Source organism: Manihot esculenta, chromosome 14 (assembly GCF_001659605.2).
Source record: "Manihot esculenta cultivar AM560-2 chromosome 14, M.esculenta_v8, whole genome shotgun sequence".
NCBI classification, from domain to species: Eukaryota; Viridiplantae; Streptophyta; class Magnoliopsida; order Malpighiales; family Euphorbiaceae; genus Manihot; species Manihot esculenta.
The window spans coordinates 18694794-18707540 of record NC_035174.2 but is presented as its reverse complement, the minus strand read 5'-3'; the positions used below and the strand labels follow the sequence as shown (position 1 = coordinate 18707540).

The window sequence follows — 12747 nt, the reverse complement described above, 5'->3', positions numbered from 1 at the left end:
ATGTTTATGTATGTTTGGTCCCTCATTGGAGTCCACCTGTGTAGGTTCGGACCCGAGGAACCGAGGACCCCCGCAGTGAGCCAGCTGCTATAGAGTTTGTCTAAGCTAGCCAGAGGTGAGTGGAATAAACCTTAAGTTTAAATCAATGAAATATGAATTTTGAGCATGACCCATGCATCATGAATGCCATGTGATATTTTAGGTTGTTTGCATTAGATTCCACGAATATGTTGCATTGCATACTTGATGATGTTGTGGATGGGCATTGAATGATCCTTTAGTCCTTGATATGTTATGATGAGGCATGTTATGGTATGGTTGCCGGTTGTACCCATTCTACGTCCCGGCCAGAGTAAGAGAAAGACCAGGTTGTACCCATTCTACGTCCCTGGCATATTGGAATGTTATGTTATGTTATAGTAAGAGGAAGTCCGGTTGTACCCATTCTACGTCCCGGCATTTTGGAATGTAGAGGACTAGAGGTGACAATACCATCCTTATGTGATATGTTTGTGATGTGTTGCATTTCATGTAAGCACGAAATTTTAATATATGTTTTCTCTATTCTGCTCACTGGGCTTTGTAGCTCACCCCTCTCCCCTAACCCCAGATGTGCAGGTACAGGGTAGACCAGGAGGTTAGCCAGAGTCTTGAAGGATGTTTATGTAATAGTTAGGTTGTGGACATGACAATTGTACTATGATGTAATGTAAAAGGTTATAGCATGTTATGTAATGAGATATATTGAGGTTATAGTTGTGCTTGACCCTATGGGTATTGTTGTCCCTTTTGATACATGATCTATAGATATGTTTATGATATTCATGACGGTCCAAGCTCAATGTATGATGAGATACCCCATTGGAGCATTGATGAGGACTCCAGTGGTGGTTTATGTTTATGATTATGTAATGTACAGGTTGAGCTTGGTTGATATATGAGAAGGTTTACAGATTCTTTTGAGTTTGTTTGATCATGTATGGGTTTTACAGGTTTACAGGTTTTATGTCAGGCTTGCTACGGGTCCCGGCGGCCTTACGCCGACCTGGATCCTAGCGCCGGTAGCGGTCCGGATTTTCGGGCTGTTACAGGATAAATGTATATGCATTTGTACTTTCTTAGGCTGCTAGTATTATTTTTGGAGCAGTAAATATATATTATTTTTTATCCTCACAGAGAGAATATGAATATATTTATGACAAAATTATGAATGTTTGGTATGGAGTCATTTTACACGTATATCTATATCTTCTAAAATTCAAAAGGTAATCATATTAATTAGCATATTTTCAGGGGAAACTCTGTCAGTCTGTTCTGTCACATTTTACTCTATAGGATGGGGACTGGGTGTGAAACCCACATTCTAATAGTTTTGATTGCATTTTTGTAGTGACAAACCGCCTATCCAAATATTCTCATTTTATAGGGCTCAAGCATCCCTTTAATGCAAAGTCTATAGCAGCAGTATTCACGAAGGAGGTAGTACAAATACCCACCTCCATTGTCTCTGATAGAGACCCACTGTTCCTGAGTCATTTGTGGCAAGAATTATTTAGACTGCAAGGTACTTTTCTGAGAATGAGCAGAGTCTATCATTCGAAAACAGATAGTCAAATGGAAGTACTCAACAGATGCCTGGAAACTTACCTCAGATGCTTTTCTTCTGAACAGCCTAAGTTATGGAGTAAATGGCTACATTGGGCATAATATTGATTTAATACAAGCTTCCACACGGCCGTAGGAATGACCCCGTTTGAGGTAGTTTATGGCTGAGTCCCTTCTTCAGTTCCCAAATTCAAGATAGGTGGAGGCTCTCGCTCAAGAATTGGTGGATAGAGATGAGATCTTGCAGCAGTTAAAATATAATTTATGAGGGCTCAATAGAGGATAGTAAAAAGTGCTAATATTCATAGGAGACACTTGTTCTTTGAAATTGGTTATTCAGTTTTCCATACAGTAAGGCAATGTCGTCAATCTTTTCTGCATTCTTGAGTGGTTCTCAAATTGGGGACAAAAGTTTATGGACCTTTTCGTATTATTGGAAAGGTAGGAGATGTGGCTTATAAGCTTCAATTACCATCAGAAGCTCAGATTCATCCAATTTTTCACATATCTCAGTTAAAGAAGGCTCAAGAAAACCATCCGCTAGTGACAAATTTACCACCAGAATTGGCCGTAAAAAAAACCATATGAGCCTATCGCTATACTGCAAAAGAGACACATCACTAGAGACACCAATACGGTGAGTCAGTATAGTGGAAGGATAGATCACTAGAGGAGGCGACTTGGATTGATTTTGAAGAATTCATCCAGCAATTTCTTAATTTTCACCTTGAGGACAAGGTTGCATCTGCAGAAGGTGGTAATGTTATGGACCCAAATAGTATGGGCTATGCTGATCATGGGCCTAGGCAATTGAAGGTTTATACAAGGAAGAAGAACAGAGGGAAAACTAGATGGAAGAAATTGGGAGATTCTAGAATAGTCCTTGCTAGCAGAATAGGGAATAATGACAAAATGAGGATTTATAAATAGTTAATTATGCAAATGTCAAAGTATTATCATATTCTTTATGAGTTGTCTGGTCTTTGACTGGGTCAGGTGATTGTATTCCTTAAAATTTTTCCTCTTTAAGGATGAAATAAAATTGGCGAATTTTCTATCATTGTTGTTTTCTCTTCTTTTAATCGATAGTTTTTTTTTTTTTTTTTTAATTTCTCATGCTCTATCACTTTTTTATAGTGAAAAATAATATTACTCAATAAGATAAAAAGTATTATTTCATAGATAGGATAAAATTTTCTTTATAATTAGATATTAGAACCAAAGAGTAATACTGTAGATATAGGAGCATGCAGAAACTATTTGCTTTACCCATTGTGGAGAAAGGCTCTCTTCAATGAAGAGAGCAGCTCTTGTTGTTAGTAAATCAATTAGTTCAATAAAAAATCACAGTAATTCTTTTATTAAATTAGACATAAAGTCAATCTAGAAAAATCAATTGATCAATGGTTGAACCAGTGATTTATATAAATTAAATGAAATTTATAACTAGTTTAGGATTAAAAAGTATAACACTATGTATATGAGTATTATAGGGAAGCTATTTGGGCGCTAATAATTGAAATCACTTAAATGGAAAAAAAGGGACAAAAGTGTTCAAGAAAACAGAAGGAATTGTCAATATATTTTTAAAATAAAAAGGTAAAAGTAATAATAAAATCAAAATACAACAATTTATTAATAATTACCCTCTAATTATTTTGATTACATGACATAACTAAGTCGACATAAAATGCCTCAGCTCTACAGCATACTTCAGACAGCATACTAAAAAATGTTATTTAGCTCCAAAAAAAAAAGATGAAAAAGCAATAATAAAATTCAGAATAATGCAGTTGCTGGATTACCTTCAGTTGACTGTTTAAGATTTGCTGCGGATTCAGCGACAAGGCTTCACAGATTCTGTAAATATACTCGGATTGAGAGGGAGACCATTACAGCATAAACTGAATCAAGATATGGTATTAGCAAAGCACGAGCACGCAAGTCTGGAAAATAGAGAGAAATGAGCTTACCCATTCGAATATTTAGCTGCAGGGAAACATCACCATGGAGCAATGAAAAACATCCCATGTTGATAAAGTATGGACTATATGAGGTGCAAAATAAACATTGGAAGTCCAGTGAGTTAAATCATCTTCAAAGAACACAGGCAGTTGGGTTCATTATTCATTGTTTCAATTAGGGTTCTTGACCAGTGCAAACGTGTTCACAGAAATACCATGCATCTGCTCTTGTAAAATCTGGTATGAACATATTTCATAACTAAAGTTGACAATTGAACAGGAAATTCATTACAAAGAATGAAGGAAAGTGAAGGAAAATGAATGAAACTTACAGATGCTGGAAGCCGTCTACAGAATTCTACATCAATATTTTTCCATTCAGTAAATTTATCTGAAAATCGAGCTGCATAACAATTTGATTTCTGTTCTCTATCATTCTTTATGGCAGATTGTTATTCTCTAATGTTAAGGCTGCTTCATCAAAATCTTTGTTAGATGAAATCTTCACCACAAATTTATCCAAACAAAATTTCACAGCACCATCACACCTAATAAATATATAACTGAAACTCTTTCTGCAAAAAAATTGTTCAATAAAAGATGGTCAATCTAATACAAACGTCTAATTTTTTAAAGCAGCCCATATCAATGCAACTGTTCTCATAGATCAAGACATCTTAGATTAAGCCAGGAACTAGGAAACTATTAATAAGACATGTTCAAAGTAAATTGCTAGGCAGACAATATCAACTCAACTTTTCTCATAGATCAAGACAGATATCTAGGAACTAGGAATCTATATATGAATGTTCAAAGTAAATTGCAAGGCAAACCACATGAACTCCATTATCCAACACAGGATATTTAGGAGAATATAATATAATGTCTTAGAACTAAACTGCTGACGAATCAAACTGACAAGCACATGGAAGTAAAATGACAACACGAATGTTTTTCTTACAAGAATTCATTTGAGAAAAAGGTAAAAAGCACAATTACATTCAAAATTTGAAGATATCACATCACAGGTATATATTAGCTGCTGCTTCATTATTATCTGACCATAGGGAAAATTTTGATAAACCAAAAAAAACATTCCATCAACAGTTCAGCAAACAAGAGCTTTTAGTTTTCTACATTGCTTGATTTGGTGCAGCAGTTTGATATCCTTGCAAAAGGACTGTTCAAGGTTGAATTTGCTAGCTGGGGCTTAGCAGGTGATCTCATTGCAGTTGTAACAGGCCTGAAAACCATTGTGAAGCTAGAAATTAAAAATCTTAAGCTATATTGTTAGTTAAAATTATAAAGAGAAAGGTGCATGAAGTATGAACTATAAATTAATATAGAATCTGACAATAAGAAAATATGAACAAGTCATATATCAAAGAAAAGGAATAAGATGTTAGAGAATTAGCTACGAGGAAACCTATATAAACAATATTGTATTCAGACATGAGAGAATAATCAGTGAAGAATATCGTACCTGTTCCTCTTTACTCTCTCTTACTTCACCAATTTCATCTCTGGCTTTATTCTACCATCCTCTGGTTTCCTATTTCTGCTTTTACTGAATCAGTCCCAACAATTTGGTATCATATACTACCATTCCTTTGGGAATTGTCTGTGTCTGTGTCGATGACCAGAAGTTCCCATAAATTGAAGAATCAAATCAGTAAATTTATCTGAAAATCCAGCTGCATAACAATTTGATTTCTGTCACCTATCATTCTTTATGACAGCTTGTTAATCTCTAATGTTAAGACTGATAGCATCCATCATGCTCACTTTATCAAATATCATTGGAGGATGAATCTTCACCACAACTCATCCAATACAAAATTTCACAGCCAACACAATCTCACCAAATCAATATATAAATGAGACTCTTTCTGCAAAAATAGTTCAATGAAAGATGGTCCATCTAATAATGAAGAATTTTGAGAACATTTTGAGAATTCTTGTATTTCACTCTTAATCTTTACAATTGGTTTACATGACTATTTATACACAAAGAATTATATCTAAATAAGAAGCAAATAATCAAATAATAATTACAGAAATAATTAAGGATCCTAATCAAATCAAATCATATCCTTAGAATCAGTTAGGATCAGCAAATAAGTCTAACACTCCCCCTCAAGTTGGTGCAAAGATGTCGCACATACCCAACTTGCAAATCAGATTATGGTAGATCTTCTTGTTGAGCCCTTTAGTAAACAAATCCGCAAGTTGCCTAGTAGAAGTCACATGAACTAGACTCAAGACACCGTCTGTTAATTTTTCTTTAATGAAGTGCCGATCAATTTCAATGTGTTTCGTTCGGTCATGTTGAACTGGATTTTGTGCTATACTTATAGCAGCTTTATTGTCACAATACAAAGTTATATTGTCTCTTTCGGGCAACCTTAACTCTCTCAATAACTTCAGAAACCATAAGAGTTCACACACATCTTCGGCCATTGCTCTATATTCTACTTCAACACTTGACCGAGCAACACTTTGTTTTTTGCTCCTCCAGGTGACAAGGTTCCCTCCCACAACTGTGCAGTAGCTAAAGGTGAATCTCCTGTCATCGAGAGATCCTGCCCAATCTGCATCTGTAAAAGCTTTAACTCGGAGGTGACAATGTTTGGAGTAAAGAAGCCATTTCCCTGGTGCAGACTTTAGGTATCTCAAGATGCGAAGTACAGCCTGCATATGAGTCTCGCGAGGTCATGCATGAATTGGCTGACTAAGCTAACAGCATAGGCTATATCCGGTCGAGTGTGTGAGAGATAAATCAACCTTCCTACCAATCTCTGGTATCTTCCAATATCCACGGACTCACTAGTTCCTGCTTCCAGCTTGTATTCCTTTCAATGAGAGATTCTGCTGGTGTACACTCCATCATACCAGTTTCTTCCAAACGATCCAGAATGTACTTTCTTTGAGAGATGAAGATTCCTTTTTCTGATCTAGCTACCTCGATACCTAGGAAACATTGCAGTTTTCCTAGATCTTTGATTTCAAATTCCTGAGCCAACAACCTCTTTAGTTTAGTCATTTCCTCTTTGTCATCACCTGTCACCACTATATCATCAACATACACAATAAGAAGGGTGATCTTACCCTTGTGATGTTTAATAAACAGAGTGTGATCAGCATTGCTTTGTTGGTAATCAAACGACATCATGACTCTGCTAAACCTGTCAAACCAAGCTCTGGGAAATTGTTTTAGCCCATACAAAGCCTTTTTTAACCTGCACACTTTTCCTTGTGTCTTCTCATCAACGAACCCAGAAGGAATTTCCATGAACACTTCTTGCTCTAAATCTCCATAGAGGAAAGCATTCTTCACATCAAACTGTTGCAAGTCCCAGTCCAAGTTGGCTACGCAAGATAATAGAACTCTGATTGAGTTCATTTTTGCAACTGGGGCAAATGTCTCTTGGTAATCCACTCCATAGATTTAGGTGAATCCTTTAGCAACCAATCTGGCCTTAAATCGTTCAATTGTGCCATCAGCTTTGTGTTTCACTGTGAACACCCATTTATAGCCAACGAGTTTCTTCCCAGCTGGGAGAGTGACAAGCTCTCAAGTCTCATTTTTAGCCAATGTTTTCATCTCTTCAATCATTGCTTCCTTCCATTTAGGATCTGCAAGAGTTTTCTTCCAATCCTGTGGAAATAGGGTGTTTAGTACAAGATCTGACCCCTTTTCTTTGTGCAATAGGTTTATCTAAGTCATTGAAGCATTCAAGAGTTGTGGGTAACTCACCAGAAGAAAGAGTTGTGGGTAACTCACCAGAAGAAAGAGTTGTGGATAACTCACCAGAAGAAGATTCTTGACTGGGTAACTCACCAGGAGAAGATTCTTGACTCTGAGTAGACTGCATAATGGCTTCTTCTGCCTTGTCTCTCCTCGAATACCTTATCAAATCTGGCTTGTCCAAATGACCAATTCTCTCTCCCTGATTGGACATCTCCCCCTGTCTACTAGAACTCAAACTTTCTAATTGAACCATATCATTCAGAATCACAGAATTCAGGATCACCTCTTCTTGCTCATTATTCTCCCCCTGAAGAGGTGAGTGGGTGGTACTCAAGTAGGGTTCAGTTTCTCGGTAGGTAACATCCATACTGATTAAGTATTTCCTAAAAAGAGGATGATAACACTTGCATCCCTTATGTGTTGGAGAATACCCAACAAACACACATTTAAGGGTCTTGGGATCCAATTTCCCTGCCGTCCTAGTATGGATAAAGCAAACACACCCAAATACTTTTGATGGAACAATGTATGAATTCTTCCCTTATAGAACCGCCAAAGGACTCATAAAGTCAAGAGTCTTGAGAGGCATTCTATTGATAAGATAAGTAGATACAAGGATTGCATCTCCCCAATATGCTTTGGGTAGATTCATGGTGAACATAAGAGATCGAGCTACCTCCAATAGATGCCTATTTTTCCTCTCAGCAACGCCATTTTGAGCACTAGTATAAGGACAACTAGTCTGGTGTACTATCCCATTACTCTCTAAATAAGCAAAAAAAGCTACTATCCATGTATTCTCTTCCATTGTCAGTTCTCAAAATTTTCACTTTAATATCAAATTGAGTACAAACCACCTTATGAAAGGATTGAAAACAAAAAAAGACATCACTTTTAGCTTTAATCAAATAGACCCAAGTCATTCGAGTACAACAATCAATAAAGGTGACAAACCATCGATTACCAGACAAGGAGACAGCTTGAGTAGGCTCCTAAACATCAGAATGAATAGTCGCAAAAGGGATTTGACTTTTATTATGACTCAAAGGATAGGATGTTCTAGTGTGTTTAGCATACTCACAAGCATCACAAAATAGAGAATCAAAATGAGTTCTAGCAAACAAATTAGGATAAAGTTTTTCTAAGGCAAAAAATGATGGATGCCCTAACCGTCTGTGCCACTGTATTATTTCCTGATTGACATCCTTATTTTCTCCAAAACAGGCTTGAGATATCAAAGAACCTGGATCACCCTCCAACATATATAAGCCATTATGCAGCCTACCATTGCCAATCCTCTTTCCTGTGCGAAGATCTTGAATAACACAATAATCAAGAAAGTATTCAATTTTACAATTAAGGGCATTGGTGATAGCACTGACAGATAAAAGGTGGAAAGTGGAAAACATGAAGGACAGATGATAATTTAATGTTGGATGTGCAAATAACAGAACTTGTTCCGGATATGGGAGTAAAAGAGTCATCAGCAATTATGATACTATCTTTGATTAGAGAAGGAAAATAATTGAGAAAGCCTTTAGAAGAGCCTGTCATGTGTCTATTCGCACCAGAATCGATAATCCATAGAACATTATTAAGAAAGGAAGCATTACCTGACTTTATAAAGTTAAATGTGGCACCGGAGGACGAGTAATCAGAGTTAGGAATCGAGACCCTTTTACCTTCTGCCATAGTAAAGATTTATGAACCGTGAAAAAATAGGAGGTACCCAAGGTTGTACACACAAGAGAGCCCAATCGATTCACCAAAAGACCGGATAGCAGCACGGAAAGGCCAGAAAGATGGTCGGAATCATCGCCAGAGTGATCGGAGCGGCGAAGCAGCGTCAGGCGATTGGTCACGTACCGGGAAGGGGAGGCGCGTGAGCCTCACGTGCGGGCTTTTTCAACATCGGAGCTGGGCGATCGGCCAGCGACAGTTCTAGTGCCGGCAGTGAGAGGAGGAAAGACTCCTAGATGGGCTAGTACTAAAAAAGGTAAATCTAGGGTTTTGAAACCCTAAAGAGGAAAAATTGAATTTGAACCCTAAAATCAGGAAAAAGCTCTGATACCATGAAGAATTTTGGAAAAAATTAGAGAATTCTTGTATTTCACTCTTAATCTTTACAATTGGTTTATATGACTATTTATACACAAAGAATTATATCTAAACAGGAAGCAAATAATCAAATAATAATTACAGAGATAATTAAGGATCTTAATCAAATCAAATCATATCCCTAGAATCAGTTAGGATCAGCAAATAAGTCAACAAATACAAACCTCACTTTTGAAGGCAGATAAGACGTCAGAAGTAAATTTCTAGGCAGAGCACATCAACTCAACTTTTCTCATAGATGAAAACAAATATCTAGGAACTGGGAAACTATAATATGACATGTTCAAAGTAAATTGCAAGGCAAACCACAAGAACTACGTTATCCTTATGATGGATCAACATAGGATATTTTTAGGAGAATATAATATGATGTGTTAGAACTAAACTGACATAAAGTAAACTGACATCCTTCATTAACATGAAGTTGATCATAAATTAACATGAAACTATGGGAAGTTTGGCCTGATAATAAAATTTGACAATAAGGAAATATAAGCATGCCACATATCAAAGAAAAAGGTATAAGATATTAGGGAATTAGCTAGCACTAAGTGCAGATTGAGTACAGATATAAGGGAACCTATACAAACAGTATTAAGATCTCAGAGTACTTCCCCTTTACTCTCTTGTTCTTCACTAATTTCATCTCTGCCCTCTTCTACTATATTCTGTTTTTCTTGTTCTTCATTACTTCATCAGTTGAACAGGTGGATATCATGATAGATCATTCCTTTGGGAATTATCTGTGTTGATGACCAGGAATTCCCATAGATTGAAGAATCAGATCCTAGCAATCCAATCCTTGTTCTTACTAATGATTGAAATACAATATAGGAAATGAGATTACTTTAGGAAAAGGTAATCAACAACAAGAATTCTTGCACCAGGTATTTCTTTTAAGAAAAAACAAAAAAGGCTTTATACAAGCACTCAAAGAGACACCCATGATTCCTTCCACTTCGTCCATGTCCCATGTGCTTCAACCGTGTACAGGCACAAAAATAACCACAATTCCTAGCACCATGAGATAGTCATTAAATAAATGCTAAATGGAAAACAACAATATGTTGAGAAAAAGCAACAATAAATACCATCTTGTACATCCAATCTGCCTTGTCCCATCAAAACAATGAAGGTAAATTCACTAGCTTGTCTTCCTTTTTGCACACCCTCCCCACAATTGTAGCCTAAGCTCACTTAAGCTCAGAACCCCAACTCAATATCTCATTCCAAAGTACACACACGCAAAAGATAAAATCAAAGATTATCCCAGTTTCCCAGTTGTGATGAGACGTACCCTTTGTTTGGATCCTTAATTATGCAAAAAAATTAGGAGAAATTAAAGAGCAGAAATGAAGAGAAAAGAAAAGAAGAGAATTTTTTTTTTGGATACCTTATTACAATAGATGAGAAATAAAATATCTCTTCTAATAGAATTATTAAATTGCCATGTAGGTATGATTTTCTTTTTATATGATACCAAGGGTATATAAGCAATTTAATATAAATGATATACAATAATCTCCATTTCCCTCCATTTCTCTCCAAATTGAATAAAAAGAAGTTAGTAAATGAAATTTCCCCCATTTTCTCTCCTTTCTCCTCTTTTCTCTGCTTTAGTTTGCTGTCCAAACATGGAAAAACATAGAATTCAAATTCTTTTCTTTTGGCTTCTTTTCTCCATTTCTCTAAATCCAAACAAAGGGTTATATTGGCCACTTCAACACCATCAATGACGAAATCGGACTCATCATTGCTTGATTGCTTGCAAATCTGCTTCACTGCCATTGCTAACAAGCACCTAGCCTAGCAATTCTGCAAAAAGAAGAGAAAGGACGAGAAATTGTTTTTCTTAACTTCTTATAATGGAATCAAAATTTGGTGGGAATATTATTACACCCTTTTTTAAATGATAAGGGTATAACAGTCATTTCTGTTTTATTTTAGAAGAAAAACCTACCATTCTAATATACTCTCCAAACAATCAAAACAATGCCAAGGAAATCAAATTTCCATTCTACATAATTAAGGATAGAGACAAAGGGCAAATTTGTTATTTTATTGATAGAATATTGCAATTGAGATTATTTTTCATCATAGATGACGATATCTACAGACTAAATAGTAAATCTTTCTAGAAAAATAAACATGACTATTATACCTTACAATTTAAGAAGAGAGACTTCAAATTAAAGAGCATTAAAAGTTTTCGTAGAAATAATCTTACCTACTCTCCATTTCCCACAATGGAGAGAAATGTTTTAGGTTCATTTGAAGGGAGTGAGTTTTAGGTTCATTTTAAGGGAGTGAGCAATGCAATTTCTCTTCTTTTGTTTTTCTTCTTTTTTTTTTCTCTCTTTTAATTGTTGTCCACATAAGAGAATTTAAAGAAATTTCCTTGTCTTTTCATTTCTCTCCAATTCTGCCCATCCAAACAGAGCATAATAGTAAACACTATCCCCTATTTTGTCAATTAGGAACGAGAAACTGAATGGAAAAAGAATGAAGGAAAAAGAAAATTTTAAAAGGAAATTAAAGAGGAAAAAGAAAATATACTCGAGGAGGAGGAGGAGGAGCCCGATGGCTGGGCTGTCTAAGAGGGCATGAAACTATCGGCCACGAAGGCGGCTGTGCTGACATAGACCTTTGAGTGCCCAATTCTTTAGTTCGAGCTCTTGAATTTTTTTTTATTTTTTATTTTTTCCATAGGCGCTCTTGAATTGACCGTAGCGTGTTAAATACGCTGAATCCCTTGTACAGTTGCTTCCTGCCAGATTTGTTATATTTTAATCTATACGTAATACTTTTATTTGATATATAATATGATAAAATATTATTATTGAGTTTATGTATTTTATTCAACTTAATTAAGTTTATGCATTGTATTCAACTTAATTATCTAGTTTCTTTTCTCAAAAAAATATTAATTTAAAAAATCTTTTATATTTTAGTAAAATTAATATTAAAAATGATAATTAAATTATTTTTACTTTAAATATCTATATTATTTAATTTTTATAATTTTAATTATTCATAATATATAATTTTAACTATTTATAATATTTAATTTATCTACATAATATTAAAATAAATTTAATAATTTTTTTAATAAAAAAATCTAACAACAAAATTAGAGAGTTCGATTTTTTTTTATAAAAAAATAGAAATAATGATAATTTACTGGAATAAGATTAAAAAAAAAAACCTAATGAGTCTTTGTCCTTTCTTTTTATGAGAAAGAAATTTAGCTCATAACTTTTTTATTAAGTATATAATAACGCATTACATAGCTGCCAAGTGCACTTGAAG

The 12747-nt window shown here is 35.2% G+C and overlaps 1 long non-coding RNA gene across 1 annotated transcript; it reads right to left on the bottom strand.

Moving 5' to 3' along the window:
* Positions 1-10256: 10256 nt before the first annotated feature.
* Positions 10257-12135, bottom strand: LOC110600360. The gene is made up of 2 exons (XR_002485687.2): positions 11995-12135; positions 10257-11253 (listed from the first exon to the last, which is right to left on the bottom strand). It is a non-coding gene; the product is annotated as an uncharacterized LOC110600360 (long non-coding RNA).
* Positions 12136-12747: the final 612 nt, after the last annotated feature.